Source organism: Sinocyclocheilus grahami, unplaced genomic scaffold (genome assembly GCF_001515645.1).
Source record: "Sinocyclocheilus grahami isolate Dianchi unplaced genomic scaffold, SAMN03320097.WGS_v1.1 scaffold1399.1, whole genome shotgun sequence".
NCBI classification, from domain to species: Eukaryota; Metazoa; Chordata; class Actinopteri; order Cypriniformes; family Cyprinidae; genus Sinocyclocheilus; species Sinocyclocheilus grahami.
Window position 1 is genome coordinate 157,825 of NW_015506578.1, and position 13,956 is coordinate 171,780.

General features: G+C 36.8%; 1 long non-coding RNA gene across 1 annotated transcript in view; it reads right to left on the minus strand.

The window, feature by feature from the left end:
* LOC107569967 (uncharacterized) overlaps positions 1–719 on the minus strand; it is a 5,191-nt gene extending 4,472 nt beyond the window's left edge. The window contains exon 1 of the long non-coding RNA XR_001606971.1: positions 668–719. This is a non-coding gene — a long non-coding RNA (uncharacterized lncRNA). The remainder of the gene's footprint in view (positions 1–667) is intronic.
* Between the last annotated feature and the right edge of the window lie 13,237 nt (positions 720–13,956).

Consider the following 13,956-nt stretch of genomic DNA (forward strand, 5'->3'; position numbering starts at 1 on the left):
ATACAGATGATACTTTATATATATATATATATATATATATATATATATATATATATAAAGTATATATATGTATATATATTTCAGTTAAAGTTTGTTAATATAATAATAATAATAATAATAATAATAATAATAGAATAAGATAACATTATGTTTTCACAGTTTTATCAAGACAAAAAAAAAACTAAACACAAAAAAAATGTATGTTGAAAAAAGGAAATAAATTAAATATTTTGTTAAATAAATGCATTTAGTTCATATAATGAATTTATAGTTATATATGCATTTGATTTATTTCAGTATTTTATACTGAAAACATGCTTTTTATGTTTTATGTGTCTCTAGATTATATAGGCTAAGTCAAGTATCACACACATTGAAGGAATAACCTGAGGTGAGACTGAGGAGGGGGAGAGAAATGGAAATATATGTGACCTCTAAAGGATTAATAGGCCAGAAAAGTTTAGAGTTTAGCCCACACACTTAATGATATATAAAAAGACAAAAATTATGACCAACACAAAAACAGTACAAATTAACACTGGCCAGTGTGTGTGTGGGGCGAGTGTTTTTTTCCCTTCTCGTTCCCTCTCAAACTCTTACACAAAAACACACCCCTCTTCTCAAAGTCAAGGGCATCATCTGAGAGATGTGAATAAAGGTGACTTACTATAAGAAGCCAACATCAAGTTGATTTACTTTCATCTCATTTGACCTTTCAGTGTTCGGCGTTGTATTAGAACGACTCTGTGTTCACTGAACCCCAGGGATCTTGAAGAGATAGTTCACACAAAAAGGAAAACGCTGTCATCATTTACTCACCCTCAGGTCGATCCAAACCTGTATGCCTTTCTTCTGTGGGACACAAAAGGAACACACTGAGGAATGTGCTGGTAGCTTTTTTTTCCAAGCTTTTGCAATGTATGGAGACTATAGCTTTCAAGCTTCAAAAAACACTTTTGGGTGAAGAATTCAAAGACATTTCACAATCTAATGTAACATTATTCAGGTCTCAACAAGGGTCTTGGATACTGGAGTGCCAATGTTCATTTACTCACCATTTAGCAGATGCTTTTCATCTGAAGCGACTTGCGGTACACTAATTGCTGGGAGAATCAGTCCCACAGGAGCAACCTTGGGTTAAGTGCCTCACTCAAGAGCCCAATGGTGACGGACTACAGCAATGATCTCAATGACTCTTGGGTTTCAGGGTCCCCTGCTATGTGGAACTGAACCTACAACCTTCACATCAGCAGCCAAGAGCCTTAACTAGCACTAATTTGTCCGCTCTGTCGTTTGTGCAAATGCGCATGTGCTGAAAACAAGGCAACTAGTGGAGATTACTTTAAGACTTACAACACTAAAATAACGGAGTGTCTATTTACATTAAGTGAAAATATCCCGCCTTGTTGGCAGAGGCATTTACACAGATATATGCTGTAAACAATAAACATACAAATAAACAACAAATAAATACAAATACAAATAAATAATCAAACTAAGTTATAACAATCATATATCATTCATAATAAAGTATTATATAAGTCTTAAGTCAAGCAAGTCATAGTCAAAGTAAGAAATCATAAATGGCAAATATATAGTCTTAAATAAAAAAAATATTCAAATAAATCAAATGTCAAACTAATAAGTTTTAATCAATCATATTAAAATATTAAATAAGTCATAAATCAATCAAACAGCAACATAAAAATTGCCACAATATAACAGTCATAAATGAATTAGTTAATCAAATCAAAGTATTTAATGTCATAAAGTCTTAAGTCATTAATAAGTCAAAGTCATGAAAAGTCATTAAAAAGTCATAAATAATAAACTAAATAAATAAATACTCAGCCATTATAATGATAAAATAAGCTATTAGTCATAAGCTTAAAGTAAAAAAAAATAGAAGTCAAATGAATGAGTAACAATAAATCATATAATAAGTCAAATAAGACATAATAGTTAAATAAATAAAAAAGTCGAAATAAAAATAAATAGTAAAATGAATAAGTTATAATTAATCATTATAGTCTTAAATAAGTCACGAGTAATTAATTCATAAGAGTAATAATTAAGTGAAGTCATAAACTGTCAAAGTAATAAAGTCAGTCATAAATAAATGTCAAAGTCATAAATAGAGCAAAGATAGGAGATACCATAATCTTTTATCTTGCCTGTACTGCCATTTGAATATACAACTATACTATAGAAATGATAATATACTATACCAAATATAATTTTATTTTATACTAAATTTAATTCAATAGCAACATTCAATTATAATTTCAAATAATGTGACAATGCAAAATAATACTTGATCAATCATTTCAAGTAAAGTAATGTTGCTTTATAGTAATAGTTTGACAAAGCAAATTGCTTAATCGACCGTGGCGTTCCTGACAGAGTGTCACATTTATTATTGAAGACATGCAGCCGTGCCCTTTAAGACGTCTCGTAATGACTGGCCACATGCAATTAAACCTGCATATGAAAGAAAGCTCCCACGCATGTGTGTGTGTGTGTGTGCTTCTAAGGACTATTTCACAGCTACATGCTTCAGCACCCAAAGGCCACTTTAAGGTCACAGGAATGGCAGCGAACTGACAGGACAGTTCTGCGAGCAGCCAGAGATTGGTAAACCCCTCCGGCCTGGAGAGATTTCTTTATTATTTTTTTTTCCTGCAGTATCATTCTTAGAGATTACAGCACAGTGCACACACTATCTCACAGTCGCTGAAGGACAATATGGGACAAGAGTCAAAGAGACCAGAATGAAGATGAAGGGCAGAGATTGGTGTGATAGGTGTCATGCTGAAGTGTGAGGCAGGTGTGTAAGTGTGCGTGTCACGTGTTTGTTTGTGTGTGCGAAATGTCCTAGTGGACGGTGCTGAGTGATAGAGACTGAGATCTTCTGTCTGACACCTTCACAAACACAACCCGGCTGGTTACTTGCGACACTGTGAGTCGAGCCAAGACATACACACAACTTTATCCCTCCATCTGGGATGTAAAAAACACTTCCAGAAAATAAATCGCTTTCGTGAACTTGTGCACAACAATATTTAGCATAACATATGTGATGCTGTTTCAGAATGCAACATTTTTTCCTTTTATGGTTTTGAATAATATGTAGGTTTGCAGTGCTAATTAAAGGGGAAGCTTGATTAAAAGGTTTTTTGTCAACATGACGAAAAGAAAAAAAAACGAGTACAGTGAGTTTAGCCAATCATAAGGTTGTTTACATAATAGAGTTCAATTCACCTAAAACATCACTTCCTCACCAGTGGATCCACTGCAATGAATGGGTGCCGTCAGAATGAGTCCATACAGCTTGTCCCCCAACCATAATATTGTTTTCTCCAGTGAAAATGTTGTCTCATCTGAATAAGCAGAGAAATATGCACAGATAAAGCACTGTTTACAAGATAAATACATTTTGATGTGAGATTAAAACAGGGGATGGACTTTTTGACTGGACGAAGCGTTATTATGGATTATGGACTATTATTTTGGACTCCTATGGATTTATTTCTTAAAAACATGCAGCTTTTCACTTCAAAGATGTTAACTGATGGAGTCATGTGGATTATTGTGATGTTTTTATCAGCTGTTTGGACTCTCATTCTGATGGCACCCATTCACTGTAGGATTAATTGGTGAGCAAGTGATGTAGTGCTTAATTTAACAACAAGGTTTGCACAATTTGCTTGTTGGTTTTCCTTCCAGAAATTCTGCTGTTAAACATAGTTATTTAAAAAAGTAAGCTGAAATAATATGGCCGAGCAGGCTTATCACAAAAACAACATTTGGTTTAACAGTGCAGAGATTAGAAAGAAACTCTGTCGCCCCCTTTGAGGTTTGTTGCCACCACAAAAACACTTAGAATGTGTTGGAAAAGAATTCTGTTTGCTTAAAGTAGCATATATATAAGTAGGTTTCTGGCCTTATAGGGAGTAAGAAACAAACAAACAATAGTGCATTTTAAAGCTGAGAAATGAGTGAACTATACACTTTCTGAATTGGGTAAATGCGAGTAAAAAAAAAAAATAAATACAAATAAAATAATGCAGATCCGTGTGCCTGCATGTGGTACCATGACAAATAAAATTGAATAGACCCAACAAGTTAAAGTACTTAAAAAAAAAAAAAGATGTACTAGTTTAACAAAGAGACTACCAATGTGATAGTTATTGCTTTAATTGAATGTTTGTGGATATTTAAATGTGAACGAATGTGCATTTATATAAGGTGATAGACGTACAAAATACTATCCAAAAAAATCTCCAGAGGACAAGCAACTTCAGAAAACTTCGATTATGAACTGGATGACTGAAGCGATGTTGAAGCAATGCAATAAACCATTGTTTGTTCAGTGAACAGTTCTAAAAAGAACCTTTATTTTTTTTTCCTCTGAGAATATTTTAATAATCTGAAGAACCTTTTGTGGACTTGAAATGTCCTGTGAATTTTAAAGGTTCTTCATGGAACTTCAATCACAAAGAACTTTACATTTTTTATGAGTTTCTGTGTTTTAAGAGTCTGTCATGAGAATTGTAAAAATGCTAATTTGCTCTCAAAAATACATACACAAATACTAGATTTGTTTACTCTTCATGTTGAAGGACCATTGGTACAGCAGCCTATTTCTTGACATGGTTCCTCATTTTTTTGTTCTCTACCTTTTTATGTAGTTTAACTAACAGACTACTACTGTGATAGTTATTACTTTGAGTTGAATGTTTGTGGATTTTTAAATGTGAACGAATGTGCATTTATACAATGACAGACATACAAAATACTATCCAAAAATTCAGAGGACAAGCAACTTCAGAAAACTTTGATTATGAATTGGATGTGACTTAGACTTCCGACTTTAAAACGGAACAATCAATTGGAATGAACTTTCGCAAATTACAAAAAAACCCCACCACACTAAGGTCCACTGACACCAAACAACTCCACGCTATAGAAAATATTTATTATCTGCGTACTGCTGAGTCTTTGTTTTACCAAAACTTATTTAACATCAACAATTGTTGTTTTGGCTGGCAATCAAGAGCCGCTTGAAGTAAATTTAAAATAAATTAGCTTCTCTTGATTCCCAGCCAAAACAACACTCCAGATCAGAGACGTTTAGATGTCTGGAACATCTTCCTGCCCGCCGACACACACACAGGCAGAAACTCATCTTCACATTAGCAATGTGAGTCATCATCAAGCTCTCTCTTACCACGCCAGGGTCTGATTGGGTGAGATTGAAGAAATTGCAGGGGCAGATTGCCCAGTAATGGCTTTGTGAAATGTGAGTTGAGACTCATCCTCATCTTCATCGTTCTCTGTCTAGCCTCTACATCCTCTCTACTCTCACTGATGCTCTAAATACTTTTGATGAATCCATCTTGGTCTGGGACTGATTGGTTCTTTTGAGCAGGTGGTTTTGCTTGCTGGTCCTACCAGTAATTGTAGCCTGCGCCTGATAAATACGTCTGAATCGGGGCGTGTTAAGGTAGAAGATGTGTGAACAAACACGCAATATATCACACGGCGGTCTGTAGAGCTCTCTAGTGTAATGAAGGGTAGAGAGGCTATGCAGCACGGTAATGGCTTGCAGCAATGAGAGACTGAAATGTTGGTTTGTGTGTGTGTGTGTGTGTGTGTTCGTGATATGTTAGCTACTCTCAAGGCAGTCAGACGCTCGATATGTTGAGTGGTGAGCTGTATTTGAGACGCCAGGGGTGCGGGTCTGTGGCAGATAGTCTTCCAGCATTTGACGCCAACCCTGTACTGTGGGTGGTAGAAGAGGAAGTATGTCTGTCCATTTCTATATCGACTTTCTGTTTTATGCATTTCATTCTAAAGGGAAAAAAAAGTGGTTGCAGCTAAATACAGTTATGGTAATAGCATGGTTCTGTTCATATAATATATACCATTGCATCTGCATGATAATTTAAGGTATTTCAAAAAACTACAGTCCATGTTCCAAAACATGGTAATATCATGGTACTTGTTTGGTAAGTGGTATGTGAATGGCATATGGGTAGCGTACTTGAATTGGACTCCATATAAAATAATTTTAAACAACATTTGGTATGCAGTTGGAAGCCTTCAAATACAGTTACAACCTGATACATGTACCTGAATTACTGATAACCAGCTCAGTGCAGTTTGGAAAAGCTTAAATTTAACATGGTCTTTCAAAAACTATTTTTGTTGGATAATACAGGTATTTTACTATTACAAAGTGGTTAAGCCTGTTATTATTGCTGTAACTGATTAATGTAGCCAAGCTAAAACCAGCATGACTGTGGCTAAAACATGTCTAAAACCTTAACAATAAAATAGTTTTACTCTTCTGAAAATGGAAGGTGACCAGTTAAAAGTTAATTAGAATCAACAAGACTTTATTTGTAAAGTCTTCTAGGGCAGTAATCTTTACTACAACCTTCATTTCAGCTGTTTACCTTAATCGTTTGGAGAACTAGCCCCAAAAGACCACAAATGTCCAAGTTAAGGCGGAGACACCTAAATCAACCTCCTTCATACCTTACACTTGCAATTACTTCGACTGTGTCATCTATGTGGGACGATGACAAAAACTCCTCCAAGTTTTTTGGAAGCTTCTATATATACTGTAAACCTTCACCGCTCTCAGCTGATAGTTTTATAGAGCTGAATTTATGTCATGTAATGTCGAGGACCAGCACTGCACCCACAATTCGATTAAAGTTTTACATACCGAGACGCCCGATATCAATTCCAGTTGCTCAATAAACCAGCACACCTTGGCAGCTATTTTCCCACCCTCCAATCAGATGTAGTGTGCTATGATTGAGTGGTTTTTCCTTCAACTGAAACCTCAAATTCTTGTAGTTTCAACATTAATCCAACTGTCCAAATCAACGAGGAGCTAATTTAGTGAATTATCCTATGTCTACAGTCAACAAACTCATGGCTGTGTAGCTCATGTGTTGTTAATTTGGTAAAAATAGCAGAAGAATAGAAGAAAGTAGGCCTATTTTTAGTACCATTTAGATATATTTGTATTGTGACATTTTCAATGGGGGGGTTTGAGGTGGTGCAATAAACTACTTTTGGCTCCCCAAAGAACCTTTCAGTGAACAGTTCTAAAAATAACCTTGTTTTTTTTTTCTCAGTGAGAATATTTTAATAATCTGAAGAACCTTGTGTGGACTGGAAAGGTTCTATGAATTTTAAATGTTATTCATGGAACTATCAATCACAATAAAGAACTTATTTTTTAAGAGTTTCTGTGTTTTAAGTGTCTGTAATGAGAATTAAAAAAAATGTCCAGACTCTAATTTGCTCCAAAAAATACATACATAAAATACTAGATTTTATTCTTCAGGTTATTCTTCGTGTTGAAGGACCATTGGTACAGCAGGATTTCTTGACATGGTTTCTCATTTTCTTTGTTCTCTACCTTCATCTGCCATGAAAGACAAGCTTTTGCGGTCAGCAAAAGTGCATGTTAGAAGAAAGTGGTTTTTAGACACGCATCATTCTAAATATGTTGCAAACAGCTTTTCTATTCTTTCTTTAGCAGTGTGTCAAGCTCATGAGAGATCTACACACGTTTGCTGTGATGTCTGATTGGTTGAGGCTGTACAGCAATTCACCGTTCCTGACAGAATTAATGGATGGAGAGTGGCAGAGAAATTATTTTAAATGAAAGACACATTTACTTTTAAGCAGGTACGGAGGCTTTGACAGTGCTGGTGTGGGCCCCATCAGCTCACACAACTCTCAGCATCAAAGTGGTGGAACAAAACGCTGCTAGCTTGTGAAGACTAGTGAAACAGGTCATGTTTATTTGCATGCAGGATGCAGAAAGTATGTCAAGTTGTTGTCAAAAGGCATGTGAAGCTCGGAAAAACATAATGTGCAACATCTGACAGCCGATTAGAGTGAAAGGTTATGTAATCTTGGACTGGCTAGTAACTGTACCTAATGATGTTTTTGTAGCTCTTCATTTTTCAAATATTCTGAAATAACAGACCAGCTCCACTGAAATTTGTATCAAAACATTTGATCAATTCCTCCCACATAATTTATAGTTACACCAGTGATTGACAAATTCGGTGGGAACAACCAGATGAAGACTATAAAAAGCTGCAGAATTTTACAAAACCTGTCAAGAACATGTTTGGGCCGTATTTCACAATTTGAAATTAAACAAGAAAAAGCAGCCTATTTTTAGGACTATTGAGATGTTTTGCATTGTGACATTCTCATCGCTCCAGCTGAAAGCACCTCACAAGGGAAAAAAAATATTATATTAAATATACTTTAGTTATAGCAAAACTAAATTCAAAATAAAAAAGCCAATAAAATATAATGAAAACAATGTAGCAATGCAAAACATCAGATATTGGGGTGCAATAAGACCGATTTACTTCTTTTCAAATGTAAATAATTAGACCTACTAACAGATGTTGTAAATGTTGCAGTTGCAGTGGCAACACTGAAGTAGATCAGATGTGTCCTGGTTATATTAGGGTCTTTTTTCAAAGGTAGAACAAACAAGTACAGCCTACTTATAGAGTACATTTAGAAAATAACGTGGAGATAAATCCACATTATAAAACCTTTGTCCTGGCCTAAATGGGGATGTAGGTATACACTCTAATGCCATATGGACTGATGGGAGGTAGATTTACCGGTGCTCCTCACCTCTCAAGTACGTCTCCGTACTCCGTGAGGTACCGAACAAACCTATCGTCTATGAAAACCCATTGATATGAAGCTGGATATGTGCGGTGCTAACAATCAAAAGCATCAGTTTTCAAATCTCCCAGCATATTAAACATTTTTTGAAGTCACAACATAATACTCTTCAAGTAATTGTGCGAAAATTACGCTTTATTAATCGAAACTCTGTAAATCATACTCTGTGTGAAAATAATTTAAAAGGTGTCGGAGTTTTACTGCCTCTAGTGTTCATTTTTTTTGGAAACTGCAGTGATATGTACTTACTGGTACGTATTTCGCGTCTTGCAAAAATGTGCCCCCAGGTACATATTTGCCATGAGACTGGGTAGCAATAAACACAAACCAAAGCAGTAAGAATGTGCAGAACATGGGCAGTACATGGTTTTGAAGTAGGAATTCAAAAAGCATAAGATTGAAATCAGGTAACCATCAAAATGTGCCCAAAAACTCTGAAAGCAGTGAACATACTGTACTGTATCTAGTACCTCTGGTATCAAATGATGGACTTAAATGCTTAAATAGTGGACTTCACCGGCGGGGACCAATGGGTTGAAGGTCCAAACTGCAGTTTCAGTGCAGCTTCAAAGGGCTCTACATGATCCCAGCCGAGGAATTAGAATCTTATCTAGTGAAACGATTGGTAATTTTCTAAAAAAAATGTAAATGTATACTTTTTAAACCACAAATGCTCTTGCACTAGCATTTCGATACACATCCACGACTTTTCCCAATACGTAGTCACGTTCAAAGGTCACACGTGACGTTGGTGGAAGAACCGACCCAGTGTTTACAAGTTTGGAGAAGGAGGACCGTTCAAAGGTTGACACATAAATACGTCTTTGTGTCAGTTTGTAGTTTAAAATGGTCCGTTCATGTGCGTATCCTGGATGTTTAAATCTTTAGAACCCTAAAAGATCTCTTCTGCTAAGAAAAAACCTGACCTTTCCAGTGTGATTACCTAATGTGTGAAGTCGTGGACGCACATCGCAGAGCTAGTACAAGGTGAGCATTTTTGGTTAAAAAGTATAAACATTTTTATTTTTTTTTAGAAAATAACCGATTGTTTCACTAGATAAGACCCTTGTTTCTCAGCTGGGATTGTGTAGGGCCCTTTAACGCTGCGATTTGGACCTTCAACACGTTGGCTCCCATTTAAGTCCACTATGTGGAGAAATATCCTGGATTTTTTTTTCTTTAAAAACCTTCATTTCTTTTCGACTGAAGAAAGAAAGACATGAATATCTTGGATGACATGGGGGTGAGTAAATGATCAGGAAATGTTTATTCTGGAGTGAACTAATCCTTTAAAGGTGTCATATGACGTTGCTAAAAAGAGCATTATGTTGTGTATTTGGTGTAATGCAATGTGTTTATGCGGTTTAAGATTAAAAAACACATTATTTTCCACATAATGTACATAATGTATCTCATCGTTCTGAAAAGTGAGGTGTATGCTGATTGGCCAGCTATCCAGTGCACTGTGATTGGCCGAATGACGGAAATGTTACACCCTTAACATACTGTGATGCCGTCTCCTGGCACGACCAGACAAAACAAATAAAACCCATTACAAACGAGGCATTTGTTGCATCCAGTGGGGACATAATTACTGATTATAATGACTTATACTGTGTTTTTACACGTTGCGTTGCGTATTGCGCCGCGTAAACATAAAACCATCGCTACTCGCGTTTGAATCATCAGTGGCAAATTCTTTAAATATAAAAAATTTACTTGCAGGCTGTGAGTCAGAAGCGCAAGACTGTCCTTGCAAAGTTGGAACTGCCCCACTTTATAGAATAGCCTTTGAGCACAGACCCATGTATGCTACTCTGCAGGAAGCGCGAAGTTGATGTATTTCCTCAGCGACCAGCATGGATCAACTCTAGGCATGACGAAGCAGATATCGTCCTCTTTTGGAAGGCCAAACAAAGTAGTTTCGCTTTCACAACTAAACACACAGCATCTCCACAACAGGGCGCCGGCGGCAACAATACTACTGCGAGAATAAAAGTTACGCCTTATAGCTAAAGCTATGCGCTTTATACAATACAGATTGTCAAAGCAGCTTTACAGTATTAAACAGAAAAATAGTGTGTCGATAGTGCAAGAGACTGATAGTAAACTGAATTTTAAAATATAAATTTAAATTTACTTAAATTGTAAATGTAAAAAGTTTGACGACCCCGGGCTGGACTCCGCTTCGTCCACGGTGAAAGCGAATCCGGCAATCCACAGCGCGAAGTTGATGTATTTCCTCAGCGACCAGCATGGATCAACTCTAGGCATGACGAAGCAGATATCGTCCTCTTTTGGAAGGCCAAACAAAGTAGTTTCGCTTTCACAACTAAACACACAGCATCTCCACAACAGGGCGCCGGCGGCAACAATACTACTGCGAGAATAAAAGTTACGCCTTATAGCTAAAGCTATGCGCTTTATACAATACAGATTGTCAAAGCAGCTTTACAGTATTAAACAGAAAAATAGTGTGTTGATAGTGCAAGAGACTGATAGTAAACTGAATTTTAAAATATAAATTTAAATTTACTTAAATTGTAAATGTAAAAAGTCAGTTAATCATTGATTCAGTGACGTCATCGTCCAGCTCAGTTCAGATCTAATAGTATCTGTGCAATCAAGTCGACAATATTGTCAGAAATTAAGTGCCCCAACTAAGCAAGCCAAAGGCGACAGTGGCAAGGAACCAATAAAATAAAGCAGTAAAAATGCCAAGAAAGTAGCAGTGTATGGCTTTAGCATTAATGCAAAAGAAGCAAATGAGTTAGCTAATGGTGCAACGTGCCCAAAATCTCTGAATGCAGCTGGACAGAGCTAATACTTTCGGTATCAAATGGGGGGTTTACAAGACTCAATTAACTCAAATTTAATAAGTAAATCAAGAAAGTGATGGTGTATGGCTTTGAAATTGGAATTCACTGATGCAAAAGATGCAAATCAGGTAACTGTGCAACATGCCCAAAAACTCTGTGTAGCGATACCGCTGAGAGTCCAGTTGCAGGCGTAATGACATTGAGACATCTTACTTTCTACCATGGCTTCCACGCTTGTCAGTTTTTCACTGCAACTACAGGCCTCTGTACAAGTCCCTTCGTAATTCTGCAGCATCCAACTAGCAACACGGTATTTGGAGCGAAAAGTCAAAAGAAAACCTGAGCTCATTGGAGAGATGGAGAGAATAAGGAACACTGAGCAGGGAGACTGTTTCAATTTCATTTATCAGACATCATTTCTCTGCTCCACTGACTCAACAAATTCAGTCTGTTGGCTCAGTGTCACCCCTCCGGGTCCCTACGCCCTCCATACGCACGCCCAGTGACGCAACATTGGTAAATGACTCTCTAATAAAGACCTAAACCCATCCCACCGCTAGTGTACATCCGTTCTCATTCCAGTTATTGATCTGAAACTTATTTCCCCAGTTCCCAGATGAAAAGGACCAAAGGTGGAATGATTCCCTAGAGGTTGGGAAGGCATTGTGTAAGTTATGATTGGGGAATGTAGTGTGACGGGGTGAATTTAAGACCAAGGAGGTCTATAATACCTGGAGTTATCTGTTAGAAATTCCATTCATCTCAATGGCAGTTGCTTGGCTCTGCATTTATTTGATTTTTGTTTTACTTTTTCAATAGACTAACTCATCCAATCTGTAGGAGTGTTGGGCTATTGTCTCTAAATGATGAAATACATGGGAATGTGAAAAAAATCCTCAAATGGGAATTGAAACAAGAATAATACTAGAAGAAAGTGGGTTAGACAAACAGGGATGTTTTGAAAGTGTACTACTCTCTAACTATCTCTTGGTCTTGTAGCTTAAGGTTTATGGATTCTAACACAACTTTGGTCCAGCCCTCAATCTTGATTATTTTCCCTCTATAAATGGAATGAAATGCCCAGAAGATACTGCATTCACTTGACCTCTATGCTTGACGCTTGACCCTCACAAACACTTAGACTTTAGGAAGCCAAACATCATTTTAATTACAATGGAAATCAAAAGACTAAATTCTAAAACTCCAAGCTCTGCAACGATAGAGATTAAGAGCAATCATTCCAATGCTTTACAACCACTCACCTGAAGATTCCTCAAGACTACAGGGTCTAAAAGAACTACGGTGAAGTGGAAAATATAGTTTTGTTTTCCACTTCACCATTGTTCTTTTAGACCCTAGGTGTCTCTATACTTTGAATCACAGCTTTTGCCGCTTTTACCCAAGCCTCGTTGCATTGACACACAACGCATGAATAAAATAAGGTTCCAAAGGTTTCTACACAAGTACATATAAGCTACATTGTTATGTTCCAAAATGTCAGACTGCAAGGAATAGTAGACATTAGCATACCACCAAAGACCATCTCTTTCATGTCAACTGTCACTATGGAGCAACAGTTTGAAGACAATCTTGCTTAGTTAAGGGGGCTTTCACACTGGCAGTTTAGTTTGAAACAGGGTGCAGTTTGCATGAAAAGATGATAATGTGAAAGCTGTCATGCGGAGCACACCGGGGTACAGAGTCCGAGACTACCTGAAGGAGGTGGTCTGAGTTCGGTTGCAATGGAAGTGTGGCAGGTTTGCTTGAATCTCACTCATTTTTGTGGCTTAATATTCACAGACACTAGTCCATATAAGTGTACTGACCTAATTTTGATGTATCGACCCAAAATTTGGTAAATTCCATCATAGTAAATTCCGTTTATATGACTGGATTCCACGCTTCTATCTGGGTTTTCCACATTGCGGAAATCATAGGGCCCTAATTATAAAATGTCACCGCCAGACTAATGTCAATATGCACATGACCACACTTTAGCAAAGCTTTGATCAAGTGGTCGTACTTGCTTAGAGTTTGTTAAGTGTATCCTAAGGTTCTACTACAATTAATACTTGGGATTGGGGATTTGAATTAACCTCTTAACCAGTCATTTAAAAATTTTGCTGAATGACTAATGCACTACTTTTATAAGCAGTCAGAAGATGAAACATGTTGAAAAATACAACATACTTTCATTGAACGAGGGAGCAGAGCCATATCCAGAGACCAGAATGTCATGAATGGACCATTAAGCGAAGACCCACAACACGCCTGAACTGTGGCAGTGAGTTTTGCAAAGGCAAGCACCTCAAGTTTTCTTCAAAAAATCTAGTATCTAATAACTGTTCTACTTCATTTACTGTAGGCATGTATGTGTAGATGTAGACCTGTA